This window comes from Mixophyes fleayi, chromosome 4 (genome assembly GCF_038048845.1).
Source record: "Mixophyes fleayi isolate aMixFle1 chromosome 4, aMixFle1.hap1, whole genome shotgun sequence".
Classification (NCBI taxonomy): Eukaryota; Metazoa; Chordata; class Amphibia; order Anura; family Limnodynastidae; genus Mixophyes; species Mixophyes fleayi.
Window position 1 is genome coordinate 45,814,539 of NC_134405.1, and position 17,162 is coordinate 45,831,700.

The following is a 17,162-nucleotide window of genomic DNA, read 5'->3' on the forward strand; positions in this document are numbered from 1 at the left end:
CGCTAAAATCTTCAGTAACGGTTTCCTATCATCCTCATTTCCCATCACTAATGGCACGAGGCAGGGGTGCCCTCTTTCCCCTTTAATGTACGTCTTGGCTATAGAACCCCTGGCCCTCACAATCCGGCAGGCAGATAACTTCCCAGGTATTGACATCCATCCACATAGACAGAAGGTATGCCTATTTGCTGATGATGTCCTACTGTTTGTAACCAGCCCGGAGACCTCATTGATAACTTTGAAGCACATCCTAGACAGGTTTAGCGAAGCATCATACTATAAATTGAATGTTACAAAATCTGAAGCCCTTCCCATTAATATACCACAACCTTCCCTTTCAAGCTTACAAAAGAAATTTCCTTTTGTGTGGGTTAAAGACTCCCTATCTTATCTAGGTATACATATCCCGGCAAATCTATCTGCGGTGTTTGAAGTTAATTTTTCCCCGATCTATCTTCACCTCTCCTCACTGGCTAAGAACTGGATGGATTTTGAGGTCTCTTGGTTGGGGCGCATAGCGGCTTTTAAGATGATGTTGCTACCAAAACTTTTGTATATTTTCCGTACCATACCCTATATTATACCAAAACGAATGATGGATAGGTTCCACACTCTGATGATGTCATACGTCTGGAGGCAGAAACGCCCCCTCCTTACATACAAACGTATGTCTTTACCAAAGTCAAGAGGCGGCTTATTGCTTCCCAGCTTAACACTTTACCAGGATGCCTGTGTTTTGAGTCACCTCCGGGACTGGTCGCTACCCCTTGCAGCTAAGCCGTGGGTTGATATCGAGAGGGCTTTATATGTAGGATTCCCCCTACTGGATCTTCTTTGGATTCCTAGGCCGGACCGCCCACCGGGTGCCCGTAAATTACTCTCTATCTCGGATGCCTTACGGGTATGGGATAAATTTATTGGGTCGCACAAGGATGTTGTACTCCCTTCTCGCAATCTTTCCCTCCAAGCATTGTCGAAACTCATACCGGATATCAATATTACTGTATGGAAAAATAGAGGGATAGTTTCTCTGGCGGATATGTTTGCGCAGACCCTTTTCCTCCCCTTTGACGTGCTTAGGGACAAATACAATCTGCCTCAGTCTGAGATGTTTAAATATATGAGAATTAGACACTGGGTAGGGGCGGCTTCCAGGACCCCCCATGCCTTGTCCACACTTCCAGCTCAGGTCCTAGATAGATTAACAAAGGCGGGTAGTAGGGGAGGAATAACATTCTGGTACCGCTATTCCCAGTCCCTGGTCCCAGTCTCCAAGACTCCGATTCAGGCACGTTGGGAAGCAGATATTGGTATGACTCTCTCCCTCCAGCAGTGGGAAAAGATCTACATTTCCTCACACTGCATGTCTAGATGCATCAATCACACCGAAATGTATGTTAAGCTCCTCAATCGGCTCTACCTCACCCCGGATCGCCTTCATAAGATATGGCCAAGTCAGTCTAAATTCTGCTGGCGTCAATGTGGTCAGATAGCAGATGTTTATCATGTCTTTTGGACATGCCCGGTAAACCAGACGTTCTGGGGCGAGATATCCGCTTTGATTTCGGAGGTCCTGCGAGTTTCTGTCACTCTTGACCCGAAGGTAGCCCTCTTACATATTTATCAGCCTGGGGTTCCTAGCTATAAGCGCTATGTATTAGGACACATACTAATAGCCGCTAGAGCAGCAATTGCTCAGAACTGGAAGTCCCCTGCTCCCCCCAGCATCACCAAGGTCGTGTCTAAGATCCAGTATAGTTTTGAAATGGAAACAACGGATGTGCCCTATACGTCATCCGCCTCCAATCCAATTTTCAAATGGTTTAGCTGGCATGAATATGTCACAGAGGGCTCCGGTAGAGCACGAGTAGCTTCAAATACTTCACCCTCTCCATCCCCAGCAGCCCTCATAGAGGAACCCCAGCCTAACGATTAGGCTCTGCCTGTGTGCTATCTGAGCTACCTAGGTATTAATGTCTCCCCATCTGGCATACTATGAGAAAGACCAATGTGTATATTTTATTTATGTTTCTTAAAGTAACGTGCTTGCTATAATATCGTTGTTTCAATTGAGTGACCCCCCCCCCCTCCCCCCTGCGCGGGGGTGTCCCCTCTTGTTCCTTTTTTGTTTTTTTCATTACCCTTTTGTTTGTTACCTCAACTGTGTTTGTTACCCTTTCTTTTTTCTGTACCCCATTTAACTTTGAAAAACTCAATAAAAATTTATTGAAGTAAAAAAAAAAAAAAGACTTAAGCCTGCATCCCAACGTCAAGGGTACCTCATTATATGCAGGTCCTACACTGACCAATATGCTTTAAACACTATTAAAATGCAGTTAAATTCAGATGCACTCACCTCCCAGGTATAGGGGTTTACATCTAGCAAAGGCTGGCTTGTGAGCCACACCCAAATGTGCCTTAAATAGGCTTGATGGACAGCTGCTATGACAAAAAGGCAATATTTTGAAACAAAACCAGAGAAAAATAAGCCTGCGCTCGGTATATCCCACATTATATATGGTACCAGCTGCTTGGCAATAAGCCCGCGCTCGGTATATCCCATATTGTATGTGGTACCAGCTGCGTGGCAATATAAATGCCCATATATGTATACAAAACAAAAAGAAAGTTGTCAGCGCTTGTCCTTTAAACTGCATATCTGTGTGTGTCTAGCAAAATGAAAACATGAGGTATTAGTTCATATTTTGATCAAAAGACTGAGTGAATTAACTGTAAATCAGCCATTTTTCACAGCACATGCTCGTGCCCCTGTCCAGATCCCTCCTTCTATTGAAAAATAAGTTCTTGGCAAAGACCAAGTGGGATGAAAGACACATAAAAGTAAAAAAGAAATAAATGTTAATAAAGTGATAAAGTGAATATAAAACTTGTTTCTGCTGCCCTATGCATGTTCTTAGTTTACCTGAATGGTAATTACGGCTGTGGTGACCAGGCACGGGCTGGCAAATTTCAGCCCAGGGGGGGCGCACAGACGGCCGCATCATATGACACGTGATGCGGCCGCGTCATTGATGACCGGCCCAAACAGCGGTCAGACTGAGCGACCCGGGTGGCTAATGCCCCCCTGCCCCCCGGCCCAGCCCGCCCCTGGTGGTGACATGCCAGCTTGCTCATTGATGACCTTCTGAATGTGGTAGGAAGTGGCTTGTTCATTAGGTTGTTGGGGCAAATATTTCAATATCAATCCCATCATTAATAGTGAGATGTTCACCTCTGCAGTCTCTGCTATGGTAGAGATATCAGCATTATTATACTTTTTAAGACAAATCAGTTATTTTTGAATATGCCTTTGTGTTTGTTATCCATTGCCTGTTTATCATGCTTTGCTATGCATAGTGACCATATACAACTGTGTTCATTGATTATAGGTGAATAAAGCAGGAATGGCGTGATTGGAGATAATAGCTGGAGCTGAACAATCTGTATGGTATGTTAGAGTCTGGCATGAGAGAGATCAATTACATTTTTGCTCATCTCTCCCTCACTGGTTAAATAACAAAATATGTTAATAATAAAATTACATTATTTATAAAGCATAATAGTTTGTTTAATAATACACATATATTTTATGCTAATTTTAGTTGAACGTATGCTATTTTATGAAAGCGTCCTTAGAGTGACTTATCCATGTTTAGTTTTATCAGGACGCTCCATCGGTCCTGTGAATGGGAATCATAGCTCTTCAATTATTCAGAGTCTGTTAAATTTCACTTGCAGTTATTAACCCCTTGCTACTGAAACAAACCAGTGTGATACCCTTCCTTGCTTATGGTTGTTAGTCCTTTCTACAGAGTAGGGGTTAAAGGCATTTATTATTCATGAGTGGGGAAAGATTCTTATTTGGTCCATGATAATTAAATTTAACTTTGGTAATTGTGCAGCTGAATATAAAATGAGGCCATGCTAGAGGGAATTCTATGTTAAAGAGAGGTTTAGCGGTTAACACTTTAAAAGTTATATTTCTCGCTGCCAAGTTGCTTGGGACTGGGAGCATGACCCTTTGGACACCTTCCTGTTGAGTTTCCCATCTTATACCTCTAGGGAAAGAAAGGTGGGGGAAATGTGATGGGGAGGGTGGTAAGAAAGGGAAGGAGAGAGGGCAAGTAAGTAAAATAGAAAGCAATACATAATCTAAAGAAATATCAAAACCAGACAGTTGCCAGCAACTGAATATAGCATTCAGCTAAATGCCCTATATAATCCAGCCAGAGTCTTGCTAGCATGATTAGGGACAGTGGCAGATCCTGAGGAAGCGGGGGGGGGGGGGGGATATGCACCGATCATATAACAGTATTTTGTTGCAAAACAAATATAAACAATATCTCTGAAGCAATACTTGTGCAGGTATACAGAGTCTGAGGCAATGCAAGTATATGAACAAAGTCTCTGAAGCAATGTTGGTGCAGATTTACACAGAGTCCAGTAATCACTGCAAAGCCCTGCAAGAGAACAATAGATAGTTACCGCAGTCCGTCCATGGGGATTCTGAGTAAACCTATATATGAATAGCATGTGTAGATGCAGACCATAATACAGTAGCCAGGAGACAAATATAAGCAGGAACCAACAGATTTGTATGATGCTATCCAGGTATTAGGAGACCAGCATAAGGAGAACCAGAAACCAGCAGACTTGTCTGATTCATTCCAATTATCAGGATACAAATGAAGGCAGAGCTAGGAACAACACATAAAAGGTCAGGAGCAAATAGAACACAGATACAGGAACCAGGAAGCTAGCATATCCAACACTATCACTTACAATGAGTGCACGACAGGTGAGGGTATAAATGATGAGTCTTCCAATCAGCTAACAGAAGAAATCACAAATGTATAGCAGATCTGAGTGTCCAGCAGGATTTAAACCTAACAGTGTACAGTTCTGAATGTGTGCACTATCACTGCATTTTAAAAACTTGTACTTCATTAAATTGTATTGTACCTCTTTTTTATGTTTTTTATTGTCCTTTATTTACATCGCAATCTGTCTGACCAAAATTTGATTTACATGCATTGATTTCTAAACCTATAACAATGATGACAAGGTTGAAGATACATGGTCAGTTAGTAAAATAGTGACGTTGATCTACTAACTGTCTTGGGGCTATTCATAGGCTTAGAAAATGTATGGGAGCCAACTACTGTTACATTTATTCCTTTGGTTTCACTTAGACAGATGTCATAACAATGTACAATTATAGTCTTAGTAGGCCGTTAACAAGCTTTCTCTCCTACATCTTTATCCATCTGAAATTTCATCACCTTGAGGTGAGAGTGACGAAACCTGTGGGTTAGGTTTACTAAAGTGTGAAGGAATATGGATGACTCATGGACTGTCCATCTAACATTGGCTTCTGTAACTGAAAGTAGTTTCCCTTTAATTATACAGGTGTAAATTATTTCAAAAGGGCATCATCTGAAAGCACGACTCAGCTTGCTTCAAATCATGTTAAATAATAATTAGACTAAAACATTTTCATTAAATGTCTAGAATGACATTTTTTTATTACTATTTTTGTGACAAGTGAATGATATTGGGATTAGCTGTAGAAGAAACATTAAAGTGCACCTATTACCTTCATCTTTTCTGCCGTTTTATAGAAACCAATTGTGACACTGACACTCGGCAGATGACAGCCACAACAACTTCTTTCTGGAATGACAGTGCTTTTTATTGTACACATCACTAATAATACACAGCACACCCTTCTCAGGATGACACCAAGCAACCCTAGCTCTGACTAGACAAGGACCCCTTGCCTAGTCAACAGCCAACTAGCTCAGCATTGATCGCCCTTCACAATACAACTGTCACGGTAGGGCTACAGGAGGTGCTACAACTGGTATTGACACAACTTATCAAGAAGACGCAGAGTCTAACACCTCCTGCCCCCCCACCGGTATTCACCAGGGATTCCCTGCAAGAAGGTATGAAATTAGCTCCATGAGGTGCACAGGTCGCGGTTCTCCAGGTTAGTCATCAGTGCGGTAGTGTGGAACAGGAATGGTCGGATGGTCCGGGTCAGAAGCCAAACAGGAGCAAAGTACCCAAGGATAATGCAGAGAATGGTCAGAGGGAAGCCAGAGGTCTAATCCAAACTGACTAGAATGGTACCAGGGATAACATAGAGAGTGTAGTCCGGGGATAAAGCCAAAGGTCAGAGTCAAATCGCAATGCAGGAACAGAAGGCTGAAGCTGATGAACCAATACTCTGGCACCAGATACAGCCAGAAGGAGGTTTAAATAGAGGGAAGGCAATCAACTGCAGCTGAACCGTCTGCGAGCAGGAGAAGCCGTTGCTAGGCAACGAGACTTGGACATGACAGCGCAGTGTGACCACCCGGAATCAGAAAGAGCGTCCCATTGATAGACAATGGGACGCTGTCAGCGAGAGCAAACAGTCGTCCGTCCCCAGCACCTACGAGAAGTGCAGGGACGGCACCTGACAACAACAATACAGGTTTAAATACAATCAACCACTCCCTTAGTCTAACTATCTTCCACCTGTTTGTTTTCTACTTATCACTCAGCAAGAATTTAACCTTATCAGCCACCTTATACTGCAGATTGTCAGTCAAACCCTTACAATTCCTTTTGAAATATGGCAGCCTACCCCTCTCTTTGCCACAAGAATATAAACAAATATTCTGCATCTTATTAATGTTTAGGAACTAGTGAAATAACTTAGGCATAAAGTACAAAGTGCCAAATGGTTCAGTAATGTAAATTGTTCCTAGTGAATTAATAGGCTGTATATTTTTTGCTCAGCCTGCAAAAGGAATGTCTTCACTGCTTTGAGGTGGCAGGTACACTTCAAAATGTACTTGATTCCTGCTCATCCTCATTACTTTTTCCTTCTAGTTCAGTGCAATGTGGTATATAAAAGTCAAGTTACATTTCCCACTCCTAAGTATGCAGTAACGGGTTAGTCAGGGTCCTTAAAATTATTGCTAAATCGCAATATTTTAGAGTTTTCCACATAGTGTCTTGAATGAAGGTGTATGACTTGAGGTAGAATGTAATTGGAAATATTGTGGATGTACCTTTACTATTAGTAACATAGTTAATAATATGGAATATTTGTGGGAAAATGAATTCAGTGGTCTGAAATATCATAAAATATTTTTTTACTAAGACCATTTAATTTATCACTAGTTCAATTTAAATTTTATCTTTGTATTTGCCTAATGCAAATTTTAAGAGATGAATATATAATGATATTTTTGTTGAACTATTTTAACAAACTACTATAAAGGTGTTACTAACTCCAGACAGAGCCATTATTTTGTTTCTGTACCTTAATCTCCTGATCCTCTCGCATTTATAACTGACAGTTCCTGTAAGTTATAAATGTGTGTGATAATTCTTTCATTATAAAACATATTAAGGGTCTGGTCTACCAAGCAAACATATTTAACTTCTCTATTGTTCACGGTCTTCCAACCTCAAATGCCTCTTTGCCACCTTAAATTCCCTTTTCGACCTCCTCCCAATTCCTCCCACACAGCCCATGATTTTGCAACCTTCTTCAAACACAAAATTGACACCATTCGACAAAATATATCCTCATGGTAAATCCTGCACCCTTCTCCCACCTTCTCCTACACTTCCTAATCCACCCTCAGGTCATTCTCTCCAGCAACCAAGGACAAAGTCTCTGCATTCATCCCATCATCCCACTTTGCAGCCTGCCTCCTCAATCCTATTCTTTCCCAATATCTCCGCTCCCTCTTTCCCACTTCATCCCCACATCTTGTTCACCACTTCAACCTGTCTCTCTCCAGTGGCATATTTCCATCCACCTTTAAACATGCACTCATCTCACTGTTAAATATGATTTTTTGTTAAGGCCTCATAAGGCCTTTGTTCAGCCATTTTATTGTAACTTGTATAGAAATATTATTTGCTAGAAGAGATTATTCATTTTTCTGTTAACTTGCAGTTTTGCAATATGTGAGCCTATGGCCTTGAAGTTGAACTAATAGAGAACACCTGAAGAATGTAACCAGTTATGAAAACAATAATGAGCTTCATATCCAGCTGGTAGTATGGGAGCTGTATCCATGGTGTTGCACATAGCATATCTCCAACTCCCCTTGAGATAAGAAATAATAGGCTCATCTGTCCTTAGAAGGGGGAGAAAAGTAAACACCTCAAGAATACGTGAGAAAGTTAATCAGTAGCGCTTCTCATAAACTAGTGGTATAAACTATTGTATGCATATGACGTAGGATTCATTTATTCAGTAGCCTATAAAAACCTGTATCTTTGTATCAATAAACTAGAGAATATTCCTTGCATACAGAACTTGGTCTGTGTCAATTCTCTCCAGCTGATTGAAGCGCTTCCAGATATACTTGACACCACAGGCTGACTTGGGTCAGAATTTTAGATTTAACAACTTGGAGGTCGCCACAGAGATTCGCTGTCCAGCAGGCTACAAGACAGACAACGGAGGTTTCCCAGCACATTGAACCCCAACATCCGCGGTCAGTAGATTTCTACTCGTTGGTCTTCCTAGTCTGGGTCACCTCATGTCTGTCTGAGGCACCTGACACGCGAATTTGTGAGTCTCAAGTATCATCTGATTAATATAATACAGTATTAACCCAATTTGTTTACTGTAATTGTATTGTTGATTAGATTTTTGAAAGATGATTGAATTTTGAGTGCATGTGTTTGTACCTATGTATGATGTATAAAGCATAAAAGTCACATAAGACATTGATCAAAGAAGCATGTAATGGAATAGAGGGATTTAGAGAGTTATTGTTTTGAACATTGAGTGAACATTTTAGACACCATCCCCAGAGGTATATCAAAGAAGGGAGATTCTGTAATCTGCCCAAATTGTGTAAGAGAGATTTCCAAAAGACCTTCGTCCCAGATACTGTCAAAGAAGCTATTTAGCACGGACATCCAGTACAAGGAGTCCACAGAACGGGACGTCCAGTGCAAGGACAACCCACAGAAACTAGATAAGAGTCCCGATTTGGACTCAACAGAATACTGTCAATACGAGTAATATAGATAGTAAACAAATGACAGCAGCTCCCTCATAGATATGATGCACAAAGACTAAAGGAAATGGGGGAGTAGAAGGTCTGCAGGGAATTTTTCAAGAAAGCGGGGATAGCCAAAGATATGTGTGGATGGAGAAACAAAGGTGTTGCAAGTGGTAATGTGACAAGAACAAAGGGGTATTGAGATCAAACCCCAAGAGATTGTTTGAGGTGGCACAGGAAAGTTAAGAGATCTGAAAAGTCGAAATATATGTGGATATGCTAAATGCATCGGAAGCTGAATAATGAATCAAGTAGGTTGTATATTATAAATGTATGTTTGATCCTGTGCAGCTGAATAAGTGAAATGTGCCCCTCCCTTATTCTGTGTAAATGATTTCAGTGTGTTGAGATAAGAAGCACACTGTTTTTTGTTTTTTGACAATGTATGTAAAATTAAAAAAATGTGTCCGGAGTGCTGATTGATGATAACATGTTGAAGCTAACTTGTATTTAGTGTAATGCTGGGACTTGTAGTTCCACAGCAGTAGGCTGGAAGATGTCAGTTAAGTTTTCTTTCTCTGTATGTGAGTTTTGTCTCCGTCTTACTGCGTGTGAGAGAGATCCGTGATAATTCACATTGTTTGTTCTCTGTCTTAGTGCTCTATAAGGGAGATGTTTGATTTACTTTAAATCACAATGTTTGTCTGTCTTGTCCGTTTTTTACAAGAGACATGTTTCAAGGTTGAAAAAGTTGTACATTCATTGCTTAATGATAAGCTTTTAAAAAGATACAAAAGAAGTTTTAAAATGTTTGGTCCGATTGCACGGACAAGATTGTAAATAATGTACATTATCACTATAAGTACTAGTGTCCGAACAAAGCTGGCTGGGATCCAACAAGCTGTTTCTGTATTTGAACAAAATAATTTTGTTTCTGAAGTTCAGAAATATAGCTTTCTCTTTAATGAAGTTGAGAATTGTGGGAGTGAGCTTACATGCTGTTTTTATCTGTGTTAAAATGGCGCTGATGAATGTTCTCAGAAATCAGGAGGGTTTGTTATGCCTTTAAAGAAATGTTACGAGATAAAATGTCGTCTGTGAGCGAGACTTAAGTGAATATATTTTTACTTTGAACACGAAAATCACAGAATCTAGAAATATGAGTGAATATTTGGTCACGGGAGAGAGATTTTGTTGAGAAAATGTTGAATGATTTACAGACACAATGTATTGTGTCTAACGAGAGTACTCTGATTTATGAGACAGTGCTGCTTTTAAAATGGTTGAATACTTGGAACCAAGATTCCAGATTGAATGTTTCTAAACCCGGAAATTTAATTAGTGTCATTTAAAAGGGCTGTACTAAGAGATGATAAGAAAGGAGTGGCTTTGAACACTCGCCCAGGTCTCGTCACTTTGACATTCTCTATTTGTGAAATTAGGGACTGCCCCTTTGAGGAAATCAAGGCATGGAACGCATAGCGTCACAGTTAAGCTTTTAGCAGCTGTTCACTGGTTACCTGATAACAGTATACACGCATGTTACAGTTACAGTAATTCCTAGTAAATAAATGTTAATCTCTATGCAAAAGTTTTTTTTATTCACAGGTCTCCAGCTGCAAAGACCCATTAGGCAATCCAGATTGCATTGATTTAACTTCCAATGCACCATCTTTGCACCACAACAAACATAAGTATAAACTAATGAAGGATTTAAATAACGTAAACTCTTCTGAGTAATGATTACCTTGTTTTGGAAGAGATATTAGAGTTTATGTGCTATTCGCATAGCAAATGCATGAACTAGGTGGTTTTTCTGTATGTGCAGAAAGCAAAAGGTTTTTATTTGTATCCTCATTACAGTTTTGAGTAAATCAGTGTTTGTAAAGACATTTACTGCCCTTATTTACTGTGCTATAATTGTCATATACTGTAAATAATTCTTTTTATTGTGGGTATGGTAATGCATTGATGGGAATTCTATATTTTTACAGAAATGAAAAAGATTTAAGACTTTAAGAGCAATTGTATGTGCTCCTGCATTAGCACTTCTGGATCATAGCAAGCCATTTATACTCTCCTCTGAGCAGAACCAAATGTTTAACCAATTTTAAGCTGAAATAACTTCAGCGCCAGCACTGGCTTTGCCAGATTATGACAAGCCTTTCACATTATTTTGTTATGAAGTCAGTGCACATGTACAAGGAGTACTGACACAAATACATGGTCGCAAGCTAAGGTCACTTGCATACTACTCTGCTTTAGTGCTTGAAAAGAGTATAGATATTGTGCTAGGACACCCAGTTACCTTAACGGTATCGTACGTTGTGACAGAAACCAAGCACAAGCAAAACATTTGTTACCGGCCAGATTTACTAAGTATGAAGATATACAGCACAAAGGACATTCCCTCCTATTGTGAAATGAGTGACATATAACACTTGCCGAGCGCACTGTGTATTTTCTTCCTCCCTTTCCTTTTTTATTAGAAGAAAAAAAAAAAAAAAAAAAAAAAAAAAGGAAGCACAAGAGGCCCCAGAGCCTCTCATGTTCACAGATATATGTTAAGACCTTCAGACAAGGGGAATCTGAGTAAACTGTATTTTAAGTTTTTTAAAGGTCCAAGGGAGACCAGAGAGGGGAGTTCATTGATATTAGCAGGAGGAATATAGATTGCACGTTATTTTCCTTTGCTGTGCGCTGTAGATGTGTACTAGACTAGAAAGGAAAGCCAAGTTTGGAAGAACCAGACTCAGGCCCATAGTAATGTATAGATCATTATACATAATTAGAAAATTCTAATATGAAAGTTTAACCCAACCAAATAAAGAAAAGAGCAACCCATGACTACAGGGGTTTACACCCAATGCAGGAATGTGTTTGTGAGTATTGTGGCCCAACACATTATTATATACACTAATAGAACTGATGATGTGGCTTATTAACAGGTTATTTAAGCTAAGTGTTTCTCTTCCAGAAGAATTAAAGTTACCACATCTGTCTTAACCGTTGTACTGTACACTCCATCTAATGAGTGTAAACTTTGTGGAACTCAGAAACCAAGAACCTTTTCCTTGGATTCCACATGCTCCTTACTGAAGCCTATCCTAATGAAGTAGCACTGCTTACTCCCAGTAACGTTACACTTAAGCAGTGCACAATGTTGAATCCTGCTGCCTTATTGCAGCAAGTTTCAAAAGATGGGAGAAGTACCTGTATATATTGGGGTTACCCTAGGGATTTGGGGGAATTCCATTCCAGCTTGAACAGAAAGAAAGGAAAAAAAAAATGCAAACAAAATTTTTCTGAACATGATTGCATAGAACTAATGAAACAAGAATCTCTGGTTTTATCTCACATTAAAGATAAACCATTACCAGATGCAGACATCACTCTTTTTGTAGATGGTTCACACTATCACATAGATCCTGTCCCGTATACAGGGTGTGCTGTAACCACACACACAGAAATAGTGATTCAACAGACTCTACCGAGTCACATGTCAGCACAAGAAGCTGAACTAAAGGCCCTGACACTTGCATGCATATATGCAAAAGGACAAAGAGTAAATATTTACACTGATTCAAGTTATGCATTTGTAATTGCGCATGATTATGGCCCTGTATGGAAAAGTAGGGACCTTATGGGTTCAGCAAGCAAACCAGTCAATATGATGAACATACCAGGGCATTGTTCACTGCATTCCAGCTGTCCTCCAAACAGTGATGAAGATGAAGACACACACAGAGATACTACCCCCGAAGCTAAGTGAAATAGACCAGGCCGCACGAGAAGCCGCCATAGCCCCAGTACCCCAAGGGGAGTCTATTTACATGGTGACCCCCTGACCCCTGTTTGACCAGAGCACACTCCAACTTATGGAAAGACAAGCAACAGAAAATAAGAAAAAGACTTGGGCAATACATGGAGCACTAGAAGTGCAAGGAGTGGTGTAAAGGTCAGCGTTTGTGTCTGCCAAAAGTAGTTTATCCCATTATGGCCAATATAGCACACGAGAAAGTGCATCTGGGAAAAGATGCTATGGTTGTACTCACTAGCAGCTTATGGATAGTACCAGGGTTCGCCCAAGCAGCACAGTCGTTAGTGGCAGAATGCCTAGTCTGTGCACAAAGTAACCCGAGTAAGTCTGTCCTATGGAAAAGCACACCCCAGACATAATATCCCTATAAGAGGATACAGATAGACTTTATAACTTCCCAAATGCTCGGGCTTTGAGAATGTGCTTGTCTGTGTCAACTTCTTTAGTCACTGGCTGGAGACATGGCTGTATAGAAAAGCAAATGCTAAAGCATTAGCCAAGAAAATTGCGAATGAGGTAATCTGATGATATGGTGTACCAGAGGTCATTGTAAGTGACAGAGGGATACACTTTACGGGGCAAGGATTCCAGAAACTATCACACCCCCTACAGATCCCAAAGTTCAGGATGTATGGAGCGCCTTAATGGTACACTGAAATTGAAAATGCAGAAAATAATGGCTGAAACAGGTCTGCCATGGATCTCATGTTTACCTGCACTCAGTAAAAAATACTGCTAGGAAAGACACAGGTTTAACACCATATGAGATAGTGTTTGGCACAGCAAACAGAACAGGCTGTTATTTTCCATAGCAACTACACCATGTATATAGTGATTTGTTGAATTATGTTGCCTTATTATAGAAACAACTAACTGAAATACATGGTCAAATATTCTCCTCCATTGCAAACCCTAATTTTGATACAGGTACCCATAAACTGCACCCTGGGGGGCTGGGTGGTCGTGAGAAAGCACATCAGGAGAAGTCTTGAACCCAGATACAAGGGTCCTTATCAAGTCCTGTTGACGACTCCCATGGCAGTGAAAGTACAGGAAAGAGACACCTGGATTCACGCATAACACTGCAAAGTCTTCAAATCAGGGGAGTCTTGTTCTGATAAATAGAAATGACTGTCTCATTGTATTGATATGTCTTGCCAGAATAATTGTGACTGAAGTAGGGATTAAGGCCTCCCTAACCCAGTATGAAACAGACAGTTAAGTGACATATTGCCTATGCCACTGTGAGAAACATATGGGAAGGAGTGCTCAACAATTTGCACTCATAGTAGAGTAAACTCTGAAAATGTCTTTGTGCAGATGCATAACCTCATTGGTAAAGTTGTCAGTAATGATTCATGTTGGATATTGGAAATATTGGCATTAGTAGCAAATGGTTTAGCAATCCTGTTGATCGTATAGGTGATAATGAAACTAAATATATGGCTGATTAAGAAGTTACTGACACTTGATTGTTGTCTCTCCAAAAAGGGAACCACTGAAAATCCCGAACCTCTGATGATCACAGAAATTACTTCTGAAACCTGACCAGACTATGAGTGTCATGAATTATTTGGACTAGCAAAGCCAAAGAACTGCAGAGTTTGCAACAAGAAACTACTAAAGATTGAACAAAGGACATGCAAGGCCTGCAGAACTACTATAGACTCATTAACTATCTTTTAAGAAACCATCTTTTAAGAAACCATCTTCTAAGAAACCATCTTTTCTAGACATGGACATTTGCCAAAATGCATCTCCTCATAAATCAAGTTAGGACAGGGAGGATCACAGGCTTATTAGTGGGGGATGAGTTGACAGATTCCTAAGGGGACCAACTCTATGCATGTGGCCTCCTACATGTGTATAAGTACCTGCTTATTAAGAATGTGGTTCTATAGATAGGATTAGGTAGGTAGGAGGAGAAAGGGTCGAAAATTGAATAAAAGATGGGAAATGTTAAATATGATTTTTTGTTAAGGCCTCATAAGGCCTTTGTTCAGCCATTTTATTGTAACTTGTATAGAAATATTATTTGCTAGAAGAGATTATTCATTTTTCTGTTAACTTGCAGTTTTGCAATATGTGAGCCTATGGCCTTGAAGTTGAACTAATAGAGAACACCTGAAGAATGTAACCAGTTATGAAAACAATAATGAGCTTCATATCCAGCTGGTAGTATGGGAGCTGTATCCATGGTGTTGCACATAGCATATCTCCAACTCCCCTTGAGATAAGAAATAATAGGCTCATCTGTCCTTAGAAGGGGGAGAAAAGTAAACACCTCAAGAATACGTGAGAAAGTTAATCAGTAGCGCTTCTCATAAACTAGTGGTATAAACTATTGTATGCATATGACGTAGGATTCATTTATTCAGTAGCCTATAAAAACCTGTATCTTTGTATCAATAAACTAGAGAATATTCCTTGCATACAGAACTTGGTCTGTGTCAATTCTCTCCAGCTGATTGAAGCGCTTCCAGATATACTTGACACCACAGGCTGACTTGGGTCAGAATTTTAGATTTAACATCACCAAAGAACCCATCTCTCAACCATGCTTCCCTCTCCAACTGCTGCCCAATTTTCTCCACCCTTTGCCTCCAAACTACCAGAGTGACTTGTGTACAACTGACCATCTCACTCTCTCTCTTCTTACTCGCTTCTCGACTCTCTTCAATTTAACTTCTGCCCCAACATTCCATTGAGACTGCGTTCAGAAAAGTGCTCATCCTCCAGGACATCTCTGTTGCTTTTAGCACTGTTGATCACCTTCTTCTCTTGGTGAACTAAATTGTTAAGTCTGGAGATAAGAGGCTTGCACAATTGTTCTCAACAATTTAGCCTTAGCACTGTTGATTAACTTAGCTCTGGTGACCTCCCTGAAATAACCCCTTACAGTGTTTTAGTAAGATCCAGAGCACCAGACTTAATAACTCTTCCTTTGTGCATTATCCAGCCCTCTTTGTGCACAATACCACTTGCAGTTGTAAGAGCCAGCAATAATGCATACATGGAGCAGGATGGCTACCGCTCTTTTAAAGATATAGGACCTCATATGCAGTTAGACACATATTGCATAAAAAAACACATAGGTAAAAACTCCATCCAAAAATTGCTGCAATTAAGTGTGTAGGCTGAGATTCATGCATCTTTAAGAACCGTACAATGTTAAATGTGCTTACTGCATTACGTGTATTGTATGTCTTAAGCATATGATATTATTTCAGCATATCATCATGTGATAGAGATGTCAATTTTCATCATCATCAAGTTGATGATGATGACCTACATTTTAATGTTGAATTACATTGCTTAAAAAATATTTTTTAATATTGGTCAGGGGTCGAGTACCCGTAACAGATATGTCTCCTGATAGGCATATCTGCTGGTGTTTTCCCATCTGAATATGTTGCAATTATGTGAAAACAACTATACTGTTCTTACCGTACACTTGCCCATCCCATCTCTCCCCCATTCTTCCTCTCTAAGAGTAAAAAGTAGTAAGTGTAAGCAGAGCCGGATTTAGACCTCATAGGGCCCTAGGCAGGATACTGTTTTTGGGCCCACTCCCTGAAACAATCCATAGCACTATATTTTTGTAGCCTACCATATAGCCCTATAGTTACGTAGAAGTGAAAGCATGTGCCGCCGCATGCCTACCATATACCCCTATAGTTAAGTAGATATGAAAGCATGTGCCACAGGGCAGAAATACTTACTTAAGTTGTTTGCAAAAATAATACGCATAAATCCAAGTATGTGCTCTTGTCACTTTTGTCCCTCTATCATCACACTGTCCCCCTTCACAATATCACATGTGCCCTTTCACCATCACCACCTCTGTGCCCATTACCATCACCACCTCTATGCCCATCACCATCACCACCTCTGTGCCAATCACCATCACCACCTCTGTGCCCTTCACCATCACCACCTCTGTGCCCTTCACCATCACCACTTCTGTGCCAATAACCATCACCACCTCTGTGCCTCTTCACCATCACCACTTCTGTGCCCTTCACCATCACCACCTCTGTGCCCATCACCACCTCTGTGCCCATCACCACCTCTGTGTCAATCACCATCACCAATTCTGTGCCCCTTCACCATCACCACCTCTGTGCCCTTCACCATCACCACCTCTGTGCCCATCACCATCACCACTTCTGTGCCCCTTCACCATCACCCCCTCTGTCCCTCCGTTGTTTTACTTACCTTTCTATTGCCTTTCTTCTCCGGCGCGCTGCTCCTCCTCGGTCAGTCCAGATGTAAAAAAAAAAAAAAAAAAAAAAGTCACGTGATCGCTCGTCGGG

The 17,162-nt window shown here is 40.5% G+C and overlaps 1 long non-coding RNA gene across 1 annotated transcript; it reads left to right on the forward strand.

Moving 5' to 3' along the window:
* The first annotated feature begins 7,844 nt into the window (after nucleotides 1–7,844).
* On the forward strand, nucleotides 7,845–15,285 carry LOC142151334 (uncharacterized). The gene is made up of 2 exons (XR_012691180.1): nucleotides 7,845–9,337; nucleotides 13,774–15,285. It is a non-coding gene; the product is annotated as an uncharacterized LOC142151334 (long non-coding RNA).
* The last annotated feature ends 1,877 nt before the right edge of the window (nucleotides 15,286–17,162 follow it).